Source organism: Anas acuta, chromosome 2, assembly GCF_963932015.1.
Source record: "Anas acuta chromosome 2, bAnaAcu1.1, whole genome shotgun sequence".
In the NCBI taxonomy this organism is placed as follows: domain Eukaryota; kingdom Metazoa; phylum Chordata; class Aves; order Anseriformes; family Anatidae; genus Anas; species Anas acuta.
In genome coordinates this window covers 103,527,045-103,552,470 of record NC_088980.1, presented here as the reverse complement: position 1 = coordinate 103,552,470, position 25,426 = coordinate 103,527,045, and the positions used below count along the sequence as shown (strand labels likewise).

General features: G+C 40.9%; 1 protein-coding gene across 1 annotated transcript in view; it reads left to right on the top strand.

Annotated features, from left to right (window-relative positions):
* The first annotated feature begins 5,113 nt into the window (after nucleotides 1-5,113).
* The window catches only part of LDLRAD4 (low density lipoprotein receptor class A domain containing 4), a 282,164-nt gene continuing 261,851 nt past the window's right edge, over nucleotides 5,114-25,426 (top strand). The window contains exon 1 of the mRNA XM_068671423.1: nucleotides 5,114-5,349. The gene's annotated coding sequence lies outside the window, so the exon portion shown is untranslated. The remainder of the gene's footprint in view (nucleotides 5,350-25,426) is intronic.

The following is a 25,426-nucleotide window of genomic DNA, read 5'->3' as shown; positions in this document are numbered from 1 at the left end:
GCTCCAAATTTACTGGTACATTGGGGCCGTCTTTTGGTGCCTGGTGCTGTTGGCCATGATTACATGGCCAATATTACAGGTTTTAAAACTACAACAAGAGATAGAGAATGCGTGTCCAACCGAGATTACTGCTGTGCCTCTCCCAGGCTCTTGTATTACTTGCTGTGTATTTGCTGGGAGCATTGTAGTTGATTACTGATTGCCTTCTCTATATTTCTTTGCCTAATGATGTCCTTTCAAGCCTTTCTATTGTCCCAAACCTTATGGGAACAAAGAAATGTATGCTCTGTAATGTTACCTTTTTATTAAAACCCAAGGGTGCAATCCAGGTATTCATAATGCTCGCTAAATTTACAGTCTGATGTTGCATTTTATTTAGCATGAAAACCCATTTAGTTAGGTCCCGCATGACAAGAAAACCAAAACATCTCTTAAGATTTGTGTTATTATCTAAAACTGAGATTGACATCTAGTGGAGAGGTCTGCAGGTGTGTGGGTGGAATTGGCAGGTGAACAGCACATTGCAGAATGAGTGAGCGTGCACGTGCACCCAGGAGCAACACACAAGTTGGCGTATGATTTCAGTGAATGACTAGAACAAACAGATTTTATTTTTTTTTACAGCAGCCAAATGTTATAAGTAGTCTTTCTTGTATGGCTTTACTCACATCCTTACATACTTTTCCCCTCATGTCATCGCTTTAATACCTATCACCTACTTAACAAGGCAGACAAAGTGGTCATATCAGTGAGAGCACAGTCACTGGAGTGGCATGACTGCACACCACTCTAACCTGCTGTTGGAAGTACCATTGAGATCCCAGAGCTCCCTGTGTGTGGTCAGGAGGCCCCATGAGTCCATCCGTGCACATCTGTTTGGGCATCAGCGCGCACGGAAAGACCTTGCACCTACTATGAAGTTCAATGCAGGCTGGGGGCTCCATCCCTCTGTGACTGAAACGTTATGAGTTGTTAATTTTGTGTTAGAACACAAAATGGCAGCAAAAACCATCCCTCCCCACCCCAGGGGCTTGATTGAATAGTGTCTTTTGGAAGGTAGCATACTGAAGTTTTTTCTGTCTCCATGTACTACAGGGTGCCAGTAAGGTTGCAGTCTTTTTTTCTTGTCTTTTTTCCTTTTTTTTTTTTTTTTCTTAATTTTTTTTCTGTAAATCATCAGTGCTTATCTGCTCCTGGTGGACAACTGGGAGATAAGTCAGGTTGACCTGTTGGTTAAAAAACCCTCCCCAAAAGCCTTCGAACTAGTTTTAGCTGTTGCTTTTCTTGTAGCATGCTTTTACACTTAGTTTAGTGAGGCTGGCCTATTACGCGCGCCCATATGTTGTTTGGCTGTGTTCTTAACTGCGGTTTGAATGGTTTTAATTTTATCTTCCTTGTTCACTCAGTGAAACAGATAATAGGAATTGGTAACACTTGAGATGCACTGGTCTGTGGCTTCCTGGTGGGAAACAAGATGAGTCACCCATAACCAAAACCAGCAGCCACCCTGTCCCTGGAATCAAATTTGTTCCTCTCAGCCTAATTTTTAAATACTTTCTCCTCTGGCTTCCTCCCCGGCACCACAGCACATCTTGCAGACTGCAAGGCTCAGAGGAAAGAGGTGATAGCAGCGGCAGTGCATGCAATAAGCCCAGAGAAGTGGCACTACCAGTGATGGATTTGGGCATGCAGACCACGTGCTTCAACAGCTTGTGCATCTCTGATGACAGCTAACAGCAAGACTGGGCCAAGGGTTTGTTACAGAGGCAGCAGAGAGCCTGCCTCTGAGGTTTCCTTGGTGCTTGTGCGGGGTTCTGGACGTGGCAGGGTGACTGCCTGCTCCTGTTGTTACTGTACAGCCTCCCAGTAGCATGGAAATCACTCTTATTACCAGATGAAATGATAGAGTAGTACAGAAATAAATAAGCTAAAACCAACAACAGTCCAAACATTATTACATTGTTAGCAGGTTTAGAGGGAAGGATAAAGAAAAGAAAGAAAATCGTACACAGATCTACCTATAGTTTAAATCAATTATAAGAGCTTTCTCTTCTTTGTCCAGGAAAAAACAACAGAATGCCAATGCAACCTAATGGGTATGAAAACCCAGCGTCACGATATTGTGAGTATTGCTTTCACTGAAGAGAGTTCTTATTTATTCATTTATTTCATTAACAAGTCTCTTCATACACCCAAGCCCTCTCTGGGATTCTCTTTAGAGTGAAGCCTCTATGCAGTTCCAAGATCTCCCGTGATGTATAACTTTATCAGGAGATAAATCTTAACACTCCTTTTAGACTCTCTCTCTTTAAATTTTGGAAATGCTGACATTCTTCAGGCATATTTAAGTGGAGCTGTACTTCATCCAGACACTGAACAGAACCTGGAAATGATAATCGTGGTGATTAAAAGGTAAAGGAATTTATATATCTGAGAAATTGTTCTTTCTTTCAGGTGCCAGTATGTTAGGTTTCAGCTTGTCTCTTCCAGGGATATCTCAGATAGGAACAAGAGTACCAGGAGTACTGAATGTAACCTTTGTTTCTTTTTCCTGGCATAGATCAATATACACATAGCACTTTCTGACCATGTGTATGAGTATGCTTTTTATTTTTTTTACTGTCTTCCTTCTACATACCCAAAATATCCCATATTGCTGCCATTATACTTTTATATGACCTTCAAAGTGTGTAAATCTTCACGGTGAGGGTGACGGAGCACTGGAACAGGCTGCCCAGCGAGGTTGTGGAGTCTCCTTCTCTGGAGATATTCAAGGCCCATCTGGATGCCTACCTGGGCAGCCTGCTCTAGGGAACCTGCTTTGGCAGGGGGGTTGGACCCAATGATCTCCTGAGGTCCCTTCCAACCCCTACAATTCTGTGATTCTGTGAAATCTTTGAGTCAAAATTATCTTGTAGTTTGGTTAATCTCTGAAGATGGTGTGTATGGCCTGAAAATCTGAACTTAATTTTAAACTTAATTAAAGCTTAAAAATTTAAATGTTTTGAGAAAAATATAATGACCCGTTGATTCCTGTCAGAAATCAGAGAAAGAAAACTTGAAAATATGACAATTATATATATATATTTTGGCAGTAGTTAAACTAGTTATTTTCAACCTGTTCAACCAACTTGTGAGGATTTGAGTCAGACACGCATTTGGCATTCTGAAGAAATGGCAGAAATCCCTTCAAACCAAGATTGGTATTAAAAACAAACAAACAAAACTGACAAAAGAGCACCTCCAGTCTCTAGTACGCGGGGCTTTGTATCTACAAGCATGATCGTGTCCACTACAGAACTTGTGATAGATTGCACCAGTTTGTAAGGGACCATGTACGGCAGAGGTGCTCTCAGGGAAAATTCACTGTGTTGTTATCACAATAAAGGATTGGTTTTCTGTGTGAAAGTAAACAAAAGTAGTCCGCTTAATCTACTCTTCCACATCTTTCCTTTCTAGAGGCAATTTTTTCCACTCTATAGGTACTGCGTAGATGCGGTTACTTGACGGGTGATTTTGTTATGCCTTGCAAAGTTTTCCATGTGTTGTGGATATTACTTTGCACACGACAAGAATCTCTGCCTGAAGTGAGCGACTTCTTGTTTTCCTTGAGAAGTCATTGAAGGGAACGGAGCCGAAGCATGTCAAACTCATTTGTTACGAAGCACGCACACATTACCGGGACACACTGGGAAATGGGGCGCTTGATTCCTGATTGCAAACCACGGTTTGCAGACTGGAAATTGGGGTTCTCCCAGTTTGCCAGTGAAATGCAGATTAGAGTTGACTGTGGTGATGATTAAGCCTGTGAGCTTTGGATGATATTTGCAACTTTCAGGACAAGCAGCCCCCGGACATATCGCCCTGATTATTGGAAGCTGTTCTTTCCTGTATTGTTTGATACTTCTTTGGCTCCCTGCTGATTAATCCAACATATGGTTGCTAAAATTATCTCTCACTGCTGTTTTTTTTCTCTCTTTTGCAATTCATCCTCTGCTTCCCCATTTGCTGCCTCACCTGCTGACCCCAGCTCAAGCTGAGGGCCTTGGCCCTTGTGATCTTCACAGCGTGGCCTCCTTGGCCCTGGGTTGCAGGAGCAGCACCCTGACAGCTTCCCGTCTCCTGCTGGTGGCCTTGCACCTTCCCTTCAGCTTGCTGCTGGACAGAGGTGAGGCCAGAAAGGAAACCACCTCAGCTTCAGAAGCACATTTGAGTCCAGTGCTTAAGGTGAGTAAGAGAGCTCATGGCGTTACCCACTCCCTGCTCCTTCTCCTGTTCCTTCTTGGCTCACGTGTACAGTGAGGAAGGGAAAATCTTCAGAGTCCCTCATGGATGGGGACTGAGACTGAAGATGTGAATCTGTAGAAATGGGGATTCTCTTCTTTTCCCCGTGGTGACGGTGTGCGTCAACATTTTGGTGTTTAAACTTATTCACAACTTGTGGCTGTTGGGCTTGTTGCCACCCGGTTTGGGCACAGCTGAGGGTCAGGTTCCCCCAGGGTGTCCCAGCCCTGTGTCCCAAGGTGGGTCACAGAGATACGGGGACGGTGACAGGGAGAGGGATGGTGACAGGAGGCTGGATGGCGTTACTGGGGCTGTCACCAGCCCCGAGCTGGACAGCACCTGCGGCTGAGCGCTGCCTTCCTTCTGCGAGGCGCGGCCGAACCCTGCCTTGGGTTCGTGCCTGTGGGGCCGTGCCCAGAACGGGGTTTTCCAGTCTGGCAACATTTTTTGGAGATGTCACAAAATTTCTCATTCTGCACGGGACAAAATCGAGCCCGGAGCCTTCCCCCCCCCCTCCCCCCCCCCCACACACACCGTGCTGTGCCCACCCTGCTGCGGAGGGAGGAGGGGACCTCGGGCTGGCTGCTCTCCCCTCACCCCAAAATTTGGGGAGGGGGGTGGGAGGGATAAGGGGCATTTTGGGGGGGCCGCAGCTCATTATCCCGGCAGGGGGCGGTGTGGGCTGGCGAGCCGGGCTGTGCCGAGCCGGGCGAGGCGGGGAGGGGAGGGGAAAGGAGGGGAGAGGAGGGGAGAGGAGGGGAGGGGAAGGAGCACAGCCGCCCCTCCCCCGCTTCCTCCTCCTCCTCCTCCTCCTCCTCCTCCCTCCCCCGCGCCGGCGGCCCCGCGCCCGGCCGCCAGAGCCAGACTCGCCGCAGACAGGCGGCAGCCAGCGGGGCGGGCAGGGCGGGGGGAGGAGGAGGAGGAGGAGGAGGAGGAGAGGAGGAGGAGGAGGCGGCGGCGAGGCTGGGGATGAGTTGGAGGCAGCCGCGGAGCCAGCCCCAGCGCACCGAGGGAGGCTGCCGGGGGCGGCGGGCGCCCCGTCCGCTCGGCGGGGGCCGGGGGGAGGTGAGTGCTGGGGGGGCACCGGGGGGTGGCCCCCGGGGAGCTGATCGAGGCCGGATCGCCGAGCTCTCTCCGAGCTTTCAGGGTCTTGGGGTTTCAAGGTCCCGGGATTTCGGGGTCCCGTCTGCCCCCCCCCCCCCCCCCCCTCCGGCAGAGGCCGCGCTCCGGGCAGGCAACTTTGGCAGGAAGGACGAGGAGCGGGGGGGCTGCCGCCTTGGCGCACAAATGACCTATATTTGACAAAGTGCCTCTCTTCCCCCCCCACCCCTCCCTTTTTCTTTTTCTTTTTTTTTTTTTTAAAGTTTATTAGCAGAAGTGCAGCTCTGCTCGCCTTGGCTGCGTGCATCCCGCATCCCCGAGCCGGGCTCACGGCGTGTAGGTGGGCGCCGCCGGGGGTAGGCTTCACCGGGGGATAAACAGGAAACAGGCAAAACGCTAAAAGTAACTTTTTTATTATTATTATTTTTTTTTTCACTTGGAGGTACACCTTCTTAACCGGGTGCCCACAGCCGTGAAGGCTGTGCGGGGATTTTCCCCTCCAGGAAGGTTCAGAGCCTTTTGTGAGCCGCAAGTGATGGCTGTGCGAGGGAGCAGGGAGCTGGTGAATGATTTTATACGCCGCTAGAAATAGCGTTTGGTGTCGTAAAAGTTTTATTGATTTGAAACGTGGCTGTCTTCCTGGCAGGAAGGAAAACGGAGGGGTTGATCTGTTCTTGCAAAGAGAAAAAACTTTTGCATTAAACGTGTGGGGAATGGGAAGGTGCACACCACGTAGCATCAGGAGTGTGCAGCGCCTTCCGTCTGAGGCTAGCTGAGGAGGGAGAGAGTTTTCATCAGTAGGAAAGCCTGAGAGGCAATTACCGGTAGGCACAGGCGAGGTAAGAACATAGATGCTGCCTAAGTACAGTAATGTGCCTTTCTTTCTGGGAAGCGCCTTTGGCTTTTCATCCCTCAGCCCCTGAGTGGTGTTTGCATGGCAAAACTTGTGTTCTGCCTCCCCGCATCGCTTCTTGGGTGAGGCTCGTAGGAAACGTGCTCCTTGCAACAACCCAGAATTGGTTAATCCACGGGCGATGCGCTGTTGAGTAGCGATGAATAACCGTGCGTGTGGTGCACACGTGTATGGTCCCGCTAATGAGAATATAAATATTAGGGCTTCGTGGCTGGAAGCACCAGGGGAAGGTCGGCTGGGAGGACAGCACGCTGGTGGGAAGCACTCTTGGGACCGACCTCCCTACATCCACGCTCGCTGAATAGTGATGGTGCTGTCCCCATCCGTGTCTGTGCCGGAGCGGTAGCACCAGGTATTAAGTTACTGCGATACATAAAGCGAGCAGTGTGAGGAGGACTGACATCGGAATGCGCCAAGTATGCGGTTATGTGTAGAAGTAAAATTACACCTTTTTAGCTATTCTGCGTTTATATCAGCTTATTTAGTTCTGATTCTTGGGTACGTGAAGACCATTGCTGCATACACATAAAGCACATTGGTATTCGCCAGTAAATTAAGATGCCCGCACAGGCCTAAATGATGATAAATGCGTAACACAGAATGAGTTAACAATGTGAGACAGTATATTACAGACCATTGGGTTATGTTAATTGAAACATTACAGGCACTAGGCAGCGTTTGGCTGATGAAGCTTAAGTACAGCCTTCGATGGATGCTGCAGGAGTAGAAGGAAATTGGGATTCAAGATTGAGGCATAGCAGAATTACATTTAGTGAGATGCAAATCATTGAGCAGTAGTCTAACCTAACAGTTTAGAGATAACCTGTCCCTTTGTGATTTTTAAGCAGGTAAAACGCTGTTTTCTCTGCATAGGACCATTAAGGCGAGACCTGAAAAGATGGGTTGTAGTTAGTTTTCTGCTTGCTGAAGGTACCACGTCTGTTTTTATTTATTTATTTATGTATTTATTTTTGAATGAGAATGAAGTTTTCCCTCTAATTTTCTTGTCCAAACTTTAGTTCTCTTTTTTTTTACAGCTGCCCTGCAGTACTCTCTCTAGCGGCTGCTACCCTACCACCAAGAACTGGTTGCGCTTGAGTGATGCTGTCTAAAATCATTTGAGAGTACTTTCAGGATATGTAAATCAGAAATAAGTAAATTATTATTAAAAAAAAAAAAAAGTGTCTGAGAGATTGTATCGAATTAAATTACTTCTGAGAGAACTGAAGTGCTAAAAAACATGTGCCTGCCCACCAACTCTTGTATTGGTGGAAATGGTTCTTGCATTTAACTTATGAGTGGCCTTGGAAAAGTTTTTTTTCATTTTCTTTTTCTTCCGTCTCTGGTTTCTAATGGTTTAAAACAGCTCCTTGCGAATGAATTGCCAGTTAGGAAATACAAATACTTCTAGGAGTATGGAGACGAATATCTTTGCAGATTGGTTCTGTGGTAACCGTGAAATTCTTCAATGGCACCAAGCTAGTATCAGCTGCTCGTTAAAGGCACTGATGCCAGAACAGTGGTGCATCAGTTGCTGGGAATCCAACCCTGTAGTGAAATGATTCATACATACACATTTTCTTTTCTCAGTTGACAGCTATTTTTAAGAATAGCCGTCTTGCCTAGAAGGTTGATGTCTAAGCAAAGGCAGCCTAGATAGCTAAAAATTTCTTTCCCACCAAACATAATCTTATTTTTGCCAGACTTCTAATATGTACACTAAAACATTTAAATGGAATTGGTTTTAATTGACTTCTTGTTAGCTCTCTGGTGCTAATTAGTCATTATAAGGGGATCATGATATTTTGGAACTGCTGTCAGGAAACCAGCAAGTTTTTGTACAAATCAAAGTGATGAGTTTGAAGTAAATGTCAGTTTAAAGGAATTTCTCTGTAAAAATGGATAGTGGTGTTTAAATGATAGCAGAGGACTCGATTAGCTGCATAGCTTCGTGCAATTAATGGGATTCTTTAGGTACCTAAGTCTGCAGAAACAGTCTCAGAACAAAATAATGACACGTTTGTCCAGTGTCCTTCAACTTTTTCTGTGTGCTGTGCAGGCAGAACGTTCCAGTGAAGGAAAGCTGTTGACCTTTTTTTTTTTTTTTTTCTTTTCTTTGCATTCTTCTGAACCATGTATTTGAAAGAGAAATGTAAGTTATTTATTTTAGAGAGGAGTTTTACGTGCTTGCTTCTGAGACTGTCAGTTGAGTGATAGTAACTGTAAGGGGACTGCAGTAGAAAGGAAGCGTGCAAGTTCGAAAGAGTGATCACAGCATTACAGTGTTTTCTGTTCTTCATGCTGGCAAAATGTCTCTGTATTCATTATCTATATTTATTTAATGTATGCATTTCAGTAGCATATGCCTTGATTTAGCATATTTGGAATATGCTAAATGTAGGTGCATTTTGCTAAATGCTTTTTCTTATTGTTTAGTTAAGCGATGGAGATTTGCAAGTACCCATATCACCATTCGTTATCACTCAGCATAATAGTAGGTAAATTTAATCTTCCTGATTAAGATTGTTTTGGTCACAAGAGACAAGGGAGTGAAAATGAATCATTTTCTTGATGTTGTGCTGGGTCTGTGCCGTTCATATCTGCCTTTCTTTTCTCTAAAATCCTATTACAGACAGTACTCTGACCTTTTAAATGATCTTGCTCTCCATCAAACTTTTCTTTCAGATAGGAGACAGAAATTAGGAAGAACCTAAATGCAATTTCTCTTCTTATTGCCAGTGGAGAGCTTTCCTAGATTTGAATTAAGCTTTCTTTGTGCCAAATGGTTGACTTTTCTTGAATAAAATCTCTTTAGGGTATGCAGAAAGTCCTCTGGTTAATATATTGGCATTCCCAGAACCCACTAAAACTTAGGCAGGTTGCCAGACACCACTTAATGAGGATGCCTAATGTCTGGCACAAATCTGCATGAAAACCAGCAAAGAAGTTGGGGGTGGAAGCGAGTGCAGTGGGGAGAGGGCTGGGAAAGCGACATGTCCACACCCACTGGTTATTTTTTCATGTCTGCATTTTGCAGATACAACTGATCAGAAATCTTCTCTGCTGGATTTTGGAAACTTGCAGGGCACGACTTTGGACGTTCCCCATCGAGGTAGCTATGTGGTGGGGATACGTGAACTGCAGCTGCCAGAAGAGTTGTGTGCAATGTGAACCTGTGGCGTGGTTCTGCCTGATGCGACTGTGCCTAGGTTTTGCTGCATGTTAAGCAGAAGTGCAGGTATAGTAGACTTTTTGACCTGATGGCAAGATACCTTTAAAAAAAAAAAAAAAAGAGTTCAAGCTGAGGTATTTTTCCATTATAGTGATGTTAGAAGCATAATATATTATTTTGTGTCGAATCAAATGCTTGGCCCTGAGGGTTGGAACTGATAAACCAAGGTCAGCTATATTCTGACCTAAACATTATATCAGACATTTCAAACATAAACATTTTCAGCACTTTTCCTAGCCTTTAGTCTCTCCCTTGCTCAGTGAAAAAGCAGTAGTCCTATATAGACATCTTTAAAGTAGATAAGCATGTATATAGGCAATTTTAAAGTAGGTAAAAAAGTAGGTTCATAGGCATGATTGAAATATTTTATCCAAATTACTTCTTTTAACTCCAATGGGAGGATTTATTGTTGTTTTTGCATGTTACTGAATTCAGAAATGCATGTGCTTGTTACTCATTTTCCAGTGTAAGTTTCAACTGTGCAGTTTTGGGGAGCTGTTCTTAGGAGGAATTTTGCTCGCTAGAGTAATAGCAAGTTTCTCAAGCATGCATTTTGATAGGACTAAATTATAATTTCCTGGTTGGTTTCACTAAGATGAGGCAATACATGAAAGTTTTAAAGTCTTTGAACTTTAATTGCAGTGGAAAAAGGGACAAGCGTATGGAGTCTTTGGAGAGTTGTATGGGAATATTTGAGTAGGGTGTTACAAAATTTTATCTGTGTTGACACTAATTCGTAGGTGTCTATAAGGTGGAGGAAACATGGTGAAAGTGGTGGACAATGTGCCCACATTTTTGAACCAATATGTTTATGATTAGTACAGGAAGGTGGGACTGCATCTCCTTGAAAAGCCCCACTGCTCGAATGCTGCACGTGGGAATGGGATGTGTTAAGGAAGTGTCTTCAGGAATTGCATTGTGTTTGCATCTCCTAGTACTCTTGATTTCTTCCATGCTAAGCACCCTGGTGCCCTTTTTGCTAAAAATGGAAACTATCAATGAATCTGTTTCTCAAAAAGATTTATTCACGATATTGAACTTGCTATTGTCAAGTCAAGTTTGGAGATTTTCATTCATTTAGTGTTCAGTATACCATTTTGTTCATATGTTCTGAAGTTGTCTGTAAAAGATGTAATGGCTTTCAGGCAAGAAGTGCTCTTATGAAGAATTTTATGATAAATATCTTGAGGTTTGGATGATCCTACTTTAATTCTTGACCACTGGATATATTTAAGTCACAATTTTAGACAATTGTATACAATTCTGTTAGAATGCATGATAGTGCTTAGTAAAGACAAGTCTAAGCTCTCTTCAACATTGAGAGAAGGCTGGAAACCTTGTCTTCTTGTGGAGAAGTCCTGGTTTTACTCGGAATTCTGAAATAAGGGTTGACTCATCTGTCTAGTAGTGTCCAGCATATGCCAGTATAAGGCTACTGTACCTTGTCTGTAATTTTTTGTGTCCGGTACTTGCAAGCATCTTCAAACAGAACAGTTCTTAAAACACAGCTTCCGCTCTTCTTGATTCCAGAGGTTATTAGAAGGAAAATGTGTGATTCTTTTTTAGTTCCGTTTTTCTGTGGTCTAACTGAGCCTATTAATTTGGCTTCTCACACCTGTAACCTACTTGCTCTCCATTTCATAGAAGGAAAGGAGGGGGCAGTCTGTGACTGAGATATGAAGCAATCTCTTTAACAACCTTCTTCTTCCACTGAGACTTCCCTTGAAATTTTTACTGTGTGCTAATTAAGAGTGATCCATTATTACTTTGGACTTGTAAACACCTTTAAACATTCCATTAGGTGTTAATGACACATGAAGCAAGAATTAATATAAATTTGTTATAGTACATCCCTACTAGATATACGTCTATGTAATTGCCTTACGTAGAATTGTTACACCCAACTGTTGGGTGTAAGTGGTGTTGCTTCATTTTCTGCTTTTGCTTAACCATTAGTTATGGTGTCAAGTGATACTAAGAGTGTATTTTGATCTGTATTATACAGAATTTCAACTGGACATTTGCTATGGTTTGCTTGGGATTTTTGTAAGACAGAAGTGAGTTGTTGCCTGCCTTCTGCCCTATGGGTCAGAGCTGAGGAGCACAGCAGGAGGTGTTTGATAGGAGATGATGTGAGGAACACTTAAAAATAACCTAATTTAATCTCCATAGCCGTTGAACTGGCGCCTTCTGTGAATTACCTAATAGGTATATGTTCCTCTCTCATAATTTCACCTTAATGGATGACTGGTTTTGTAGGTTATACCTAACTAGTGTTAAGCAAAATGAAATCGAACGTTTGTTAAAATAATATATATATATATATATATATATATATATATATATATATATATGTCTAGATAAGATACAATACTCCAAAATTAAAGATTGCAGCTGCTCATATAGAAGCCAGGCTTGGGCTGACTAATAGCCCCTGTTGGCCAGTGGACTTGATGTGTAGATGTTTTTGTTTTACAAAAGTTTTGTGTTAATTATGATTCCTCACCAAACTTGTATGGGTAGTGGAAGGGGAAGGGGCTCTATAAATATTTCCAAAATGTATGTTTTCTGTGTTTGTGACTCTTTCACATTCCTTATACTATTTCAGTAACCTTCCTAACAGGTTTCTAGAAACAGCACGTTTGAGATTAACTTTTCGCAAATACTCAATTTTCACTTAAAATGTCTTGTGTTATGAGTTATCTTTATTTTGTTGGGAAGCTTAAAGCAATCCATCCAATCAGAACAGCTTGCACTATGTTGAGTACAGGTACTGTTTGGTGCTTACTTTCACATAGATTATAATAATAATATTTTTTTTTTTCAAAAAGCTACCATCTGTTGATGAACAGAAATACTGCCAATGTTTGTCAAATGTATGCTTTATCTGACCTGTTCTACTTAGCACCTTATGGCAAAGCTTTCTCATCAAAGCAATTTACAATTTACTTTATTCTTACTGCGCCTTAAATAGATTGATAACAGTGATAGTATCACTTTTTAACGTAGGCATTAATGTACTGAGGATTAGGGAGATAAAAATCTCCCTAGCTGCAAGAGGAAGTTACCTGCAATAGGTGTAGGGATTAGGATTCTAACTCACAGGTGAAAATCACTGTTTTGTCCTAATGATCTTTACAGCTCTTTGATGAAAATTACTGGGATTATGCAAAGCCCCTACAGCAGAAAGCTCCGGTAGTCTGTGTAGATTGGTCTGCTTTTTTTCGTGGGTGGTTGCTGGGCAAGTAGGTAAATTTCAAGAAAAAAATACCACAGTGCTGGTGTGTGTTAGTGCTGGTAATGCACAAAAATTAGATAAGAAGTATTCAGTTCATGTTTCTTCTTCTTTTTTTTTTTTTTTTATTGCCAAAAAAACTCACCATCCAAGAGGAGTGAAAAGAGCTAAAGAGGAAAAAGAGGGCTTGGATGGGCTGTAGAGGAGGAGTTAGATGCATAAGATATCCTGGAAGTGTCCTTTGAGATGATGAGTTCGCTCTCCAGTTGAATATGCAACCAGCAGCAACAGACTCTGCCTTTTCCCATTCCCTCTTTCCCTCTGGGTATTGTTAGAGGTTGGAGATAGAAGCCTTTAATCGTGTCTACATGGAGATACCAAAGCAAATCACCTGAAGTGTCAAGTAAAGATGTGTATGTTTAAGTATGTTAAACTTGCGTGTGAATGCTGTGTCGAATACAGAACAGCCTTCTAGCTCTAGCTTGAATCAATCAAAGGTCATTTTACATCTGAATGAGAACATCATTCAGAGCATAAGTTGAGTGACAGTGATACGAAACCATTTGTGTATGAATGAGAGCCTCTTGACATAGATGTTTACCATACTTTATCTTCACCATTTTATCCCGTGCTTGATTTATCTTGACTTTCCTCAGTGTCACTTATTATTGATCAGTTTTCACGATGCTGCTATGAAGAGGCATTTCAGATGGAGCTAATTGCGAACTTTCAAGTGAACGTAATTTAGTCAGAAATGGCAGTACATTGAACTTGAGATGATTCATTGCAAATATTTTAGATTTGACAGACTTTCACTCAAACCAAAACAAGACGTGACCTCTCTTTGATTCCTGGTGAACTGTGGTTTGGCTGGAGGCCTGGTGTTTTCAGGGTCCTTGGCATGGAGCAAAACTGCCAAGGATCCAACCGCGACCAAGGACATTGTGTTTCTAGGAACATGGGGTTTTCTTGCACAGCCTGCATGAGAAGTCTGTTGCAGAGACAAAGGCTGAAGAAATCCCTGAGGACCCACCTCAGATGTGGGGACCTGCAGTGATCCTTTGTATTTTGAAACTGGCTGTCCTCCAACCTGTAAAAGTAAGAAAAAAAAAAAAAAAAAAAAAAACAAAAAACAGTCCTACTCAGCAGATGTAAAACTGGAATCTTCAGTTGGTAAGAAATTAGGAAATTTTGGGGCTTTGTCTCTTCTGAAATAAATGAATAATATTGAAAAATATGTTGCAACTCAGAAACTGGCTAGTTCTAGGCTGAGCTGTGTTTCATTATGCTTTCATGGATGTTGATTAATATCTGTCTTGCTTCTTTTCAATCTGGAGCTCATCTGAGGAAGTTCCTCAGGAGAACCAAAGACTGTTGACTAAAGGCTTTAATTTACATTCCATCGTGTCAGCCCTGACCACAGAGATTTCTAAGTTGCACTTTCCTATATCTTGCATTGGAAGATTTACATAAAGCAATGGTTGTTCGGAAGCTTTTATATTCTAAGGGGTCAAAATGAACCGTGAAGCATTCTGAGAAAGGAGATAGTTGTCTTCTTTTCCCCATTTCTGGCCAGCTGAACTTAGCTCCCAGAGGGACCAATGTATTGCAGAGAAGCAGAACTGCCCAGTTGAAGCAGTCATGGGTGCAGAGTACGTAGCTGAAGTTCTGTTCTACTTGCACCCTTTTGAAAGTTACCCTTATAAAATTAAGACTGTTCCTGACGTTCCTGTTGAGACCCATGAGGTGATGGTGGTAGAGGTTATATTTTTTTCTCTGAAGAGAAAAAGGATGCTCTTTCTCATTCTTCATAAATGTGCTATTTTATAAGATGATTCAAGGATAACTGTATTCTCCTTATTTAAAAACAACAAAACAAAAAACAACCAACCAACCCAAAAAACTTCTGAACTTTCAATCCACCAAGAAGATAAAATGCTCCCTGAAAGATGCTGGTTATATGAATGAAAACTTGGGAGTGACTCTGAACTCAATTCATTGAAATGATTGTGTGGTTGAAGATGTGATAACACAGGTGTCTCTTTATAAAATGAAGGGATGAATGAGTTGTGATATATTAGCTACTGTAGTTGACATGTCCACAATGTTTGCACACTCGTTAAGTCTCAGGCCATTGCAGCAGAGGCAGGTTTTAGCAGCCTAAGCATCTCCCTGACTCATGAACATACAGAATTGCGAACATATTCCCAGGGCCAGTGAATTGATTTGTTTTTAAAATTTGAGTTTTGTTTGTTTTTTAAGCTTTGTCACAGAGTTACAACAGTCTCAACAATCTAACTTATGTGGTTTACATGGTATAGCAGGTACTAGGACAAAGGAAAATATGTAAGAAGTCATCGTCCTGTATCATGAGTCATATTTTTGGGTGAAGGAGAAGAGTAAACTTATTAGTGGATGCTAAGAGTAGTTTCTTTTCACAGCGTAAAAATGTTAAATGAGTATTTTTTTTCCTGTGTCTGACCATGGTAAATAAAATATGCCTTCTTCCCATCATGTACTTTAGATGTTTTTGGGTGTTTCTGACACCTACCAAAAAAATAAATGCAGGATGCAACTGCTTCTGTTATCTCCCACATATTTGTTAGTTTTCCTGTCGCTCCTGTAGCTACAGAACTTCCCTTTCCCTCTCTCCCTTGTACTTTAGGATGCAGACATTTCAGAGCAGTCGTGCATCTGTAATGTCTCAATGGCTTCCTCTTCTTTGCTTTTCCCCTCCACCCCAACCAAGAAATTCCAGATGGAAGCTCCTTGGTGTCAGTAACAGCTGCAGAGCAGATAAATTTTTTTTGCATCCTCAGAGCTGTAACCGTTGTAGCTCCCTATATGTAGTTATAATGCACATCTACATTACGGATCTTCTGGTCTTTACAGCTCCTTGAGGCTCTTCTAATCATCCTGTCTGTAGTATTTCCTCTGTTTTCTGTTCCTGGTTAAAAGTAGTTGCTTGCAACAAAAAGAAGTTGAGATTCCGTTACAGACTTGATTTTTAGGAAGTCTGACTATTTCGGAGTTCTGTGTTGTGACTCAAAAACTGTGCTCCCTTCTTTCATCTCTAGGGTTTATAATAAGGTGTCAGCAATGATCTAGTCCATCTGGGAGCTTGCATCAATACTTGGGAGAGCCATATGTGTCTGCCTCAAACAAGGCTATAGAAAAGTGTTCCACTAGCAACCAAGATGTCATCCATCTGCTAGACAATCCTGTAGCTAGTTAGCTTAATGACGTATTTATTTGACTAGATGTTTCTGCATAGCAGACTCCAGCTTTCCTCCCTGGTCAAATTAATACCAAAACCTCCGTGCTCTGGAGAAAAAAAAAATAAAATAAACCTGCCCGTTCTGGAGAATGTCAGGAAGTTTGGGGCTCGATGGGTTTGCTGTATTTATCTCCTTCAGGATGTGGCGCTCCCGCTCTCCACGTGAGCACATTGTGAGGAGGTCGCCCTGGCCTTCCTGTGCGGGCAGGCCGAGCCGCGCAGGTGTCGGGGTGCTGGAGGGATCAGCAGGCCAGACACAAGACCTGCCTGACCTTAGCTGCATGTCGAAATCCAATCACGCTGCTACTACTTTAGGGTATTATTTTAGCACAGGGAGCCGTGCGGGGATTGCCTTCTGCAGCAGCGAGAGCCCGGGTTGTCACCGTAAGTGCTTTACGCGGCTACACAGAATAAGCCAGGTGATTATTACACTTTGTTGCCTTAACAGAAATGTTTATTGCAAGATTAAGGGGCTCATGGTCTTCAATCCACGCACTGTAGTTATGTGTGTTCTCAGGTGGTCCTGCATGGTCAGAGCTGGGGTGGAAATGTGCTGTGGGAAGAGAAGCCCTGGAAACTTCAGATATTGCTTGTTCTTACTGTGGTAAAATAGAGCACGTTGGGGCTGACTGTCATTGATTTTTTTTTTTTCCCAGCTGCTCTATCTACTGTTTATTTTTAGTCCAAAGAGGCTAAGTCAGTGTTGCAAATTCTAGGCTGATCTGATTTCTAATCTGTCTGTGAGTCAGAGTTGAGTTGCGAAGGGGGCAAAGCAACAGGAAAAATGCAAATCTAAAGGAAAAGAATACATCGTGTTCGTGGCGATTGCATTAATCTGTGTTGAGGTAATTTGGTGAATTTAATCTGGAAAAATGCATTTGTGTGCACACAAACAACTATGCCATCGGGTCCATCAGTAAATCTTCATTCATATCTTGCAAGGGACTTTACATGCATAGTTGCATTGATTTCCCTGAGAGACCATCACAGGCTCCTCTGAATACAGCTATTTGCATGATTGGAGCAGAAACGATGCTATCTATTAACTCTGGTCAATTTTACCTGGCAATCTTTCTTTAAAAATCAGTGGACATTGAAAAAATGAACTTGTTGAACCTCAACAAAAATTAGTAGTTTATGGAGGTCCTAAATAAGGCACAGAAACAAGATTGTTTCTCTGCTGTAGGCTTAGATGCCTCTCTTCTTACAGGTGTAAAACATCTTTTGTGGGCGTGTTAAGAGCTCTGTACTCACTCTTGCCTTATCATCTGATGATACAAAGAGAACCAAGGAGTAATTCAGGTTGGAAGGGACCTTCTGGAATTCATCTAGTCCAACCTTCTGTAATAGGACTAAGGTTTTGGTGAAGTAGAAGAAAATACAGAGCACGAAAAAAGATGACCTGAATTCTAAACATTGCAAGTCCCAAAAAGGAGCAAAATTTACATAAACTCTTGTCGCAAGTGGAAGGAAGTTACGAACTCACGAAGCTGTTGCATGTAGTTGAAGTAATCAACACTGGCTTATATCCTTGAGATGTCTTCTAAGTGTTGTCTATGTAATTAGTCAAGTGTCATGCAGCTTACTTTCTGGGAAGGGAAAGAGCTGACAATACTTCACTGACAGTGAGCGTATGCATTTTTATTTGTATGAAGTCACTTTTGTATCAAGTCAATCAGTTTTTGCCACATTGGTGCTATTTGTTGTTACATAAAACACCATCAAACAATCTTTGCAACATCTTACAAACCCATGGATTATGTTGTTTGCTGAAGTCTTCTCGGAGGTAACTGGCTGGTGGGTCAGAATAACATTAAGTTTTTGGTAAGAAAGGGATTTTGCATCTTACTGGAAAGCTCACCATATCAACATTTGATTGCTTTATAACAGAATGAAAAAAAAATCACTTTTGTATTTCTTTAATTACATTTATATTGGATCAAAATGTTCTTTTGTATGATACCATGCAAACTAAAAGAAGAAATCATTTAGAATGGAAAGTCTTAATGTTATGAAATGTTGTAAAATTTCTGCATTATAAAATATCTATTTCAGTTTTTATTTCATGATGAGTGTCATCAAAAGGCTACCTTACAAGAAATATTTCTGCTTTTTGCATTGGATTTTCTGATGGAAAACAGATCCACAGGAATGTTTCTGGCAAGGACTACAAGCTTTGGAAGACTTGCTTTGTATTATTTAGTTGCATTTTAAATATTCACCCCTCTTATTAAAGTTCCTTTACTTTCATTGCAAACTTGGAACTTTATGAAAAAGATTACCAATATTTTGGTATTTTAATTCATTACTTCATTCCTCTTCACGTTTGTTTTACCATGTAGGAGTATGTATTACTGTAGAGAAGACAGATCTTCCTGATTGTTCTCTTTTATTGCATATGGTTTATCCGACTTAATTGCTGGCAATATTAATCTTCTTTGTTTCTTACATGTACAAATACTGTATAAGATGCCCAGTATTTCTGTATTTTTTCATCTCTTCTACTGCTGACCCCCCAGTTTCATTTACCAGCTGCTAATCCTAAGTAGTTTAGAGCTTTCTACACATGGAAGAAGACTTGTACTAAAATCTAGTCATTTTGAACCACCTTTATATTTTGTTCGCTTTGAACTAAGGTTAATAACAAGCCAAATGAGGTTTTGGTTCTGAAGAGCAGTTATGTCATGCCTTCTTCATTAGCCAAGAGTTTTTCTTCTTTCAGCACTTCATGTGTTGATGTGTATATGATTTTCCTGTCAGTAAATGTTCCTGTCCAGTTATGCAGAAGTGCTGTGTTATGAAAGAAGATTACGTGCTTGACTTCTGCTCAGATAATTAGCATAAAATTTGACTGTCTTAACCAATTTAGTTTATGTCTACTAAGACAGCTTTGTAATGCAGACTGACCCCCCCCCCAAAAAAAAAGAACAACACCCCCAAACAAAAAATCACCACCACCAATAACAATAAAAACAACAATAATAATAATAAAAAAATAAGAAACAACCAAAAAACATCAACAACAAAAAACCACAACCAAGCAAAAAACCCTAATGCAGGATAGTGGTACATCTTCCTGGAGTAATTTCTGGAATGCTGTTGGTTGAGCCTCAGTAATAAGATTTAAGGCACTGTCTATGCTGCTGCTGTAGGGGAAAAACAAAACCAAAACACCAGGGTGACAAATTGGAAGGTCCTTACCCTTGATCTTGAGTGGTTTCTGTTTGGTACTAATTTGTGTTACAAACTTTATTCTACTTAAAAGAAAGAAGGCTTAGAAAATAGGTGTAAAAAAAAAAAAAGTTGCCTTTGAGTTTTGCCTTGAAAGTCTCTTCTGTGAGCTTGCATATGTGCTAGGCTCTGAAAGCCAACAGGTTTATTTCAACATTGCTCAGTGGGCTAGACCTTGAACACAATTACGGATAGAGAGTTTGATAGTGGAACAACCTATCACATCAAAGTCTGAACCACTAGAAATGGTAGGTGATAAAATTCACTTTATTTTCAGGCATTTGCTATTTAGATCTGAAAGCAATTACCTACTTCTTAAATTTCTGTTTAGCTGTCTGATTGCTGACACAGCGTAACTTTTTTTTGTTCAAGGGTTTTCATATCAAAGTAAATTACATGCTACAGGGCACATTTGTTTTGTGGACGTCACTTTTATAGTCAAAACCTTAAGCTGCTGGATAAACAAGTCATATTGTAATTAGGTATGTCTGTTTTCAGCAAAATGAAGTCATAATGTAAAACCATCAGATTAATTAGAGTTTGATTAAAGTGGTGTGAATATCATTGTGCAATCTTCTCTGCACTTGTACCTACCTTACTAAGACTTTATTCCCTTTAGTGTCAAATGGTTCTGCAAGGAGTTGAGCAGGAGGTTTTTTTTTATTTTAATTAAGAGTAATTTATTGAGCAAAATGGCTGAATTCAGGATGGTACTTACCTGAAAATGTTTTGTCTGTTAATGTTTGTTTGTTTGTTTTTTAAAAAAAAGGTTAAAGCTGTTATTCTTTTTTTTTTTTTTTGGTGTTACCTTTTGCAGACTACCTAAAATTAAGTAGTACAAAGACCTTCACATAATTGTGAGCTGTATAAAATGGGCCGGAGTAATGTGGATAATGCGGGAAAGCAAACATGCTATAATGCATATAGATACGTTAATTAGCTTAACAAATTTGTCTTCCTTGGCCCAGAACCTTTAAAATAAACTTATACAGAAAACTTAAAACTGAAAGTTCATGAACCTTTGAAATCCAGTATGAGCTAAAGCAAGGAGCAAGGACTTCCAAAAAAACCCACCCTGGAGTATATATTATAGAGGCTTGTAATAATTACACACAAAAAAAATCTGTTATTCTTTTTCTTTGCTATGCATGAGCAGCTGTTAGGTTCCAGCCATCTCAAACATTTAAGGAAGGAACAAGACTCCATTTCCTGTGTTATTTTACACGCTCTTGTACCATACATTATTTAATTAAACTGCTTGTTGCAGAGGACTGTCTGCCATCTGGAACCACCGAGATGACTTCTGGACCTTTCCTTTACTGTTAATTTAATTTTCCTCTCTCTACTGATTAGACTATTTCTCCATCCATTTCCACAAACTTTGTGCATCTTACCTTAGTAAGGTTTTCTTAAGTCCAGGGTCTGATTTTGACCTTTGAGTAGCCTTCTTGAGTAGGTTATTTGTGGCCTCTGCATGGGATGAAGAGCTTGCATTATCCCCTTAGTGCAGGAAAACCTGCCAAGGTCACAAAAAAAAAAAAAAAGGAGGGGGGAAAAAGTGGCATACTTTGCCAGCAAAAAAAAAAAAAAAAAATAAAAAATTCTGGTCCCAGCTCTGCAGGAGTCCCATGCTGATGTTGATAGCTGGCTGTGCTTCCTGGTGAGAGTACTGTTCACAAATGGGATTATAACCAGTACAAAGTGCCCTTTTATGTCTAGGTCTGCATTCATAACTGAAAATATGGGCCATATTGAAAGCTGAACCTCTGTTCACGACTGCGAGGGGAAAAATGTGTTTACATTACAGGTTATTGCGTATTGTGTCTACAAATGTAGGTCCTCTTGATATGAGGAGAGTTTGTATTGAACACATCAGAATTTGCTCTGTATAATGCTTTAGGAATGTTCTCGTTGGTATTTTATGTATAGGGGGGTGGGTAGGAAGAAAAAATCTGCTTTAACTTAAGGTTAGTAGACTGTGTAGAAGGATCCCAGCAGCTAGATAGTCTTCTCACTGTAGCTGTTTGAAAAAAAAAAAAAAGTATTATCAGTATGCAGAAGTCTGTGGTGATTTTCCTACTTTTTATACTGGATATAAAAAATGATGGTTAACGTACTGAGTGTCAAAAAGAAAGATCCTTCTCTTCTAAAGCCAGCACTGGAAAGACATTAATACAATGTGACAGTATTGCTTGTTTCTCACACTTGGAAGTCAGTATATTTTGAGTGCGTAGGAACTTTGTCGTATTGTTAGGGATCAAAAGCTGTGCTGTGTCAAATGCTGAAATTTTTATTTTTCATGTGATACTTGTGATGTTTTATTGACACTAATTCAAGAAATAATGAGTTTCAACTCAAAAAAATAGAGATTTGTTAAGTCTTAAGACAAAATGATAATAAAACAAGGATCCAGGCAACCGTAGCTTTCCTTTGTGATGCACAGGGTTCAAACTGGTTGGCAGTAAGTACGGAAACCTGAAGGAAAAGAATCACATTTTAATAGATTATCAGTGGCACTGTTTAATGCAAACGAAATTATTCATTTGGACATTATAGGGGCTACATTGCCACATGTTGAAAATAACCTGTGAGATAAAAATAAAATACAGCACTTAAAAAGGAGAGGCAAATCCAGAAGCGCTAAATCTGACAAACGAGTGCCTGATGTCTTGGCTGAGCGGAGGAGCTGTGCCAACATAGGGATGCAGGAAACAATACTCTCATAGCTCTGAAAATGCAAATTTGACAAAAATGCCTGTTGCTCAAGAGGACTGCTTCCAATTCAGCAGACACCTTCCCCACATATTCCTCAGTATGGCATACTGAGGAGGTTATTTGTACATCGATGTTCTTTTCTTCTCCCCTCTACTCGTCTTTTCTTCTCCACTTCTTTGTTTTGCTGCCAGTGAGCTATTCTGGTTTCCTGCAAACTGAGTTAACAAGAGCTAATACTGATACTTTCAGGTAGTTTATTCCCATCTGTTCATGCAACAGAAGAAACGTTCTGACTAAGTGTTGTATTTCTGAAGCATTTCTTCAGAGGGGAAGGATTGCATCTGAGGTTGGTGTTTAGGGTACAGTTGCTTTCTCAACGTTCAAGTAAAGCGTGTATTTAGAGAGGCAAAGAGATGAAAAGCAGATGATGACTGTGGGGTGGTGGTGGGGTGTATATGCGTGCATATGTGCATATATATAAAGAAAAGGAAGATTAGTATCTCACATGGCTTTCACATGGATCTATAAAATGAAGTGACTGATAATAACTGACTCTAAATCCTTTATTCTGTACGCACTTAACCTTGAATATCCATCCTTTCTTCTGTCTCTGTATGTATGAATACCAATGGGCTGGGAAAAATGGTTTGGGTAGACTATTCTGCTGTTATTGCAGCCTATGGCTCATATAAAACCAAAGACTATTGCAACAGCTATATCGGAAAGGGGGAACAGATTTCATAGCTAATGTCCAAGATGTGTGTAGTTCTGACTTCATGCATGAAAACATTTACACAGCGAGTCTGGGACTCTAAAGAGGATATTTATTTTAACTATGCTGATCTACCGTTTTCTTCTAAATACAAAATACTTGAAGGAAATAAAGGGTAAAGAAAATAAGATGCGATCCCAATTTACTTGGTTTTAAAATACTAAACTGACTGTTGGCAGAATCTCCCACTGGTGCCTTGTGGACAGATAGCAAGCTGCAGAATTACAGATTTTGGGTGTGTCTCACATTGCATTTTGTTTATTGGCTGTTATGCATATCCCACATAATAATAATAATAAACAAATGAAAATCTATGTTGTACATTCACTTTTTCTCACAATACAAGGCTTAACCCAATTTCTAGAAACGTGTTCCTTTTTCCCCCCCTTTGGTACTGCAGTGGGTTATGTTCAGTACACAACTGCTGTGTTCCTCTGTGTTTCCATTTTCTGGCAATGTGACTTCACTGTACTCTGTTTTTTTTTTTTTTTTTTTTTTTTTTTTTTTTTTTTTCTCTACCATATCCCCAAATATTTCTGATGCATGGTTTTTCTGTATTCAAGTGTACAGGTTCATCGGCTGCCCTGTGCACATCATACTCCAGTTTGGGGTGGCCATTGTAGCAGGGTACAGCACAGAAGCCAAATCCATGTGTAAGGTGGATCGCTTCTTGAATCCTTTGGTTTCCACCATGTTTGTGTGATCTTTTACGAATACCCAGTCTCCTTGTTTGTTTCTTGACATTGTTCTGATGGCAGCCTGGCCCAATCCTAAGGAGGTGCTCTTATTTCCTGGCTACCAGGCCAACCTGACGAACTTTTGGTATTGACTGTGACATTTTGCTTACAGTTAAAGCATTCTGTAGAAGTGGAAACTGTTGTCTTGACAACTAAACTCCAGCTAATAATAGATAACCGAAGAAACCAAAAGTCCAAATATATTGTAATTCTTACAAAATGCAAACTTCTGTTTGAGAGCTCATTTCAAGACAAATGCGTTCATGTTTCTGATCTGTAGCATAAAGAAGTCAAAGACATAGCTGTGACACCATGGTTTTATAGTGGAGTTCATCTGTATCTACTTTAGATACTGTTTTTCTGTGATAAAACGTCTTTCCTATGCTGGTTTTCTGCAAAGAAGACTATTTGCACTGTAATGGCTCTTCCTTACATTTAAGTGAGTTAAAATTTCAAATGTGCTTTGAAGTTTGGGTGCCACCATGTCAATCCAGCATGCCGTGTGTGCATCAGAACTGCGGCTTTCACTTGGAGAGCCAAGTAATAGATTCACGGTGACTTGTATCCTCCACTGGAAGTTGCATCATTTTCCTTTTTCTCCCTCACTTATTCTTTTAACCATTTTAAAGTTAGGCTTCCAGCATGATTTGTGTTGTGGGTGGGACTTAGTAGAGTAGAAGCAATGGCATATAATGCAGCAGTTGAAAATACTGGGAAAACTGTTTAGCCTTTATCTGCTTAGTTTTCCTCTCTATTTTTACTGTTTTTTTTCCCATTAGGTCCATTCCTTTTCTTTCTAAAGATTTAAGAAAAGCTAATTTTCAGTAGCTTGCATTTGGTGGGTACTGAGAGGTGCTTAGGTACTATAGCAATATGGACAATACACAAATGTACATGGTACAGAATATTAGACTTCTCCCTTTGCCCCTCTATCTCCCCAACTCCACTTTTTTTTTTTTTTTTTCCCCCTAAAAAAAGCTAGAGAGTGTCCCAGCATTAGTGTTAATACTTCTTCCCAAAGTAGCATGTGAGTAGACCTCAAAGCATGGACCTCGGTTTATGATCCTCATTTCTGACGAGGAACAGGAGTTCTGGCTCTGCGTTGTTATTCCTCAGTATTTATGGTACTTTAAGTATATTAAGTATATAGAATTTATATCAGAAATCACATAGAAACATCGTGCTTGATTACAATACAACACAACAGGAAGATTCTGAGTTCTCTCCTGAATGTTTCTGGAGTAGATGAAAAGAACTATTAAATGACAGCGAAGACATTGTCTGTAGTGAGGACCTCTGTGGGACTGTTTCTTGGAGTGGGAGTTAGTGTAAATGTGTTTGGACAGGCTCACTTCTTGTGGTTCCATCTGTGGTTTTGAGAGAGAGATTTAGCAATGGGAACTTTTTTTTTTTGTGTATGTATTTGCCAAAAAAAGAACATTGTATTTAGTCATTTAAGCTGGTAACATTACTACCCTTCTGGAGCTGTGAAAACTCAGCGCTTGGGCCTGTTTATCAAAGAATGCCATCATTCAGGAATACCTCATTCATATGCCTTGTGGCCCTGGAGAGATGACCAGGGGGTGTTCTGACCCTGTACCTGTGTCTGTCCCTGCATGAAGTCTGCCAAAGTGTCTGAAATCTGGTGATCTTAGGAAGGAGAAAACCAATAGTCAGGACTGTTAGGTTGGAGATAGGACATGGGGTATGCCCCTCTTGCCCCCTTTTCTCATTTTACATGTTGAGGTATTCGATTTCTGACAGCTGCTATTGGTTTTCAAAGTCTGAGTTATGGGCATTTGTATTTTGTGACTTCTCAGGTGGAGCTCTGTTCTTCTGCTGCCTCCTTCAAACACGCACTGCTTGAGTATTCACCTTGAGAAACTGTTACGGACAGAATCCTCTCGAGATTGGTATTCACCAGAAGGA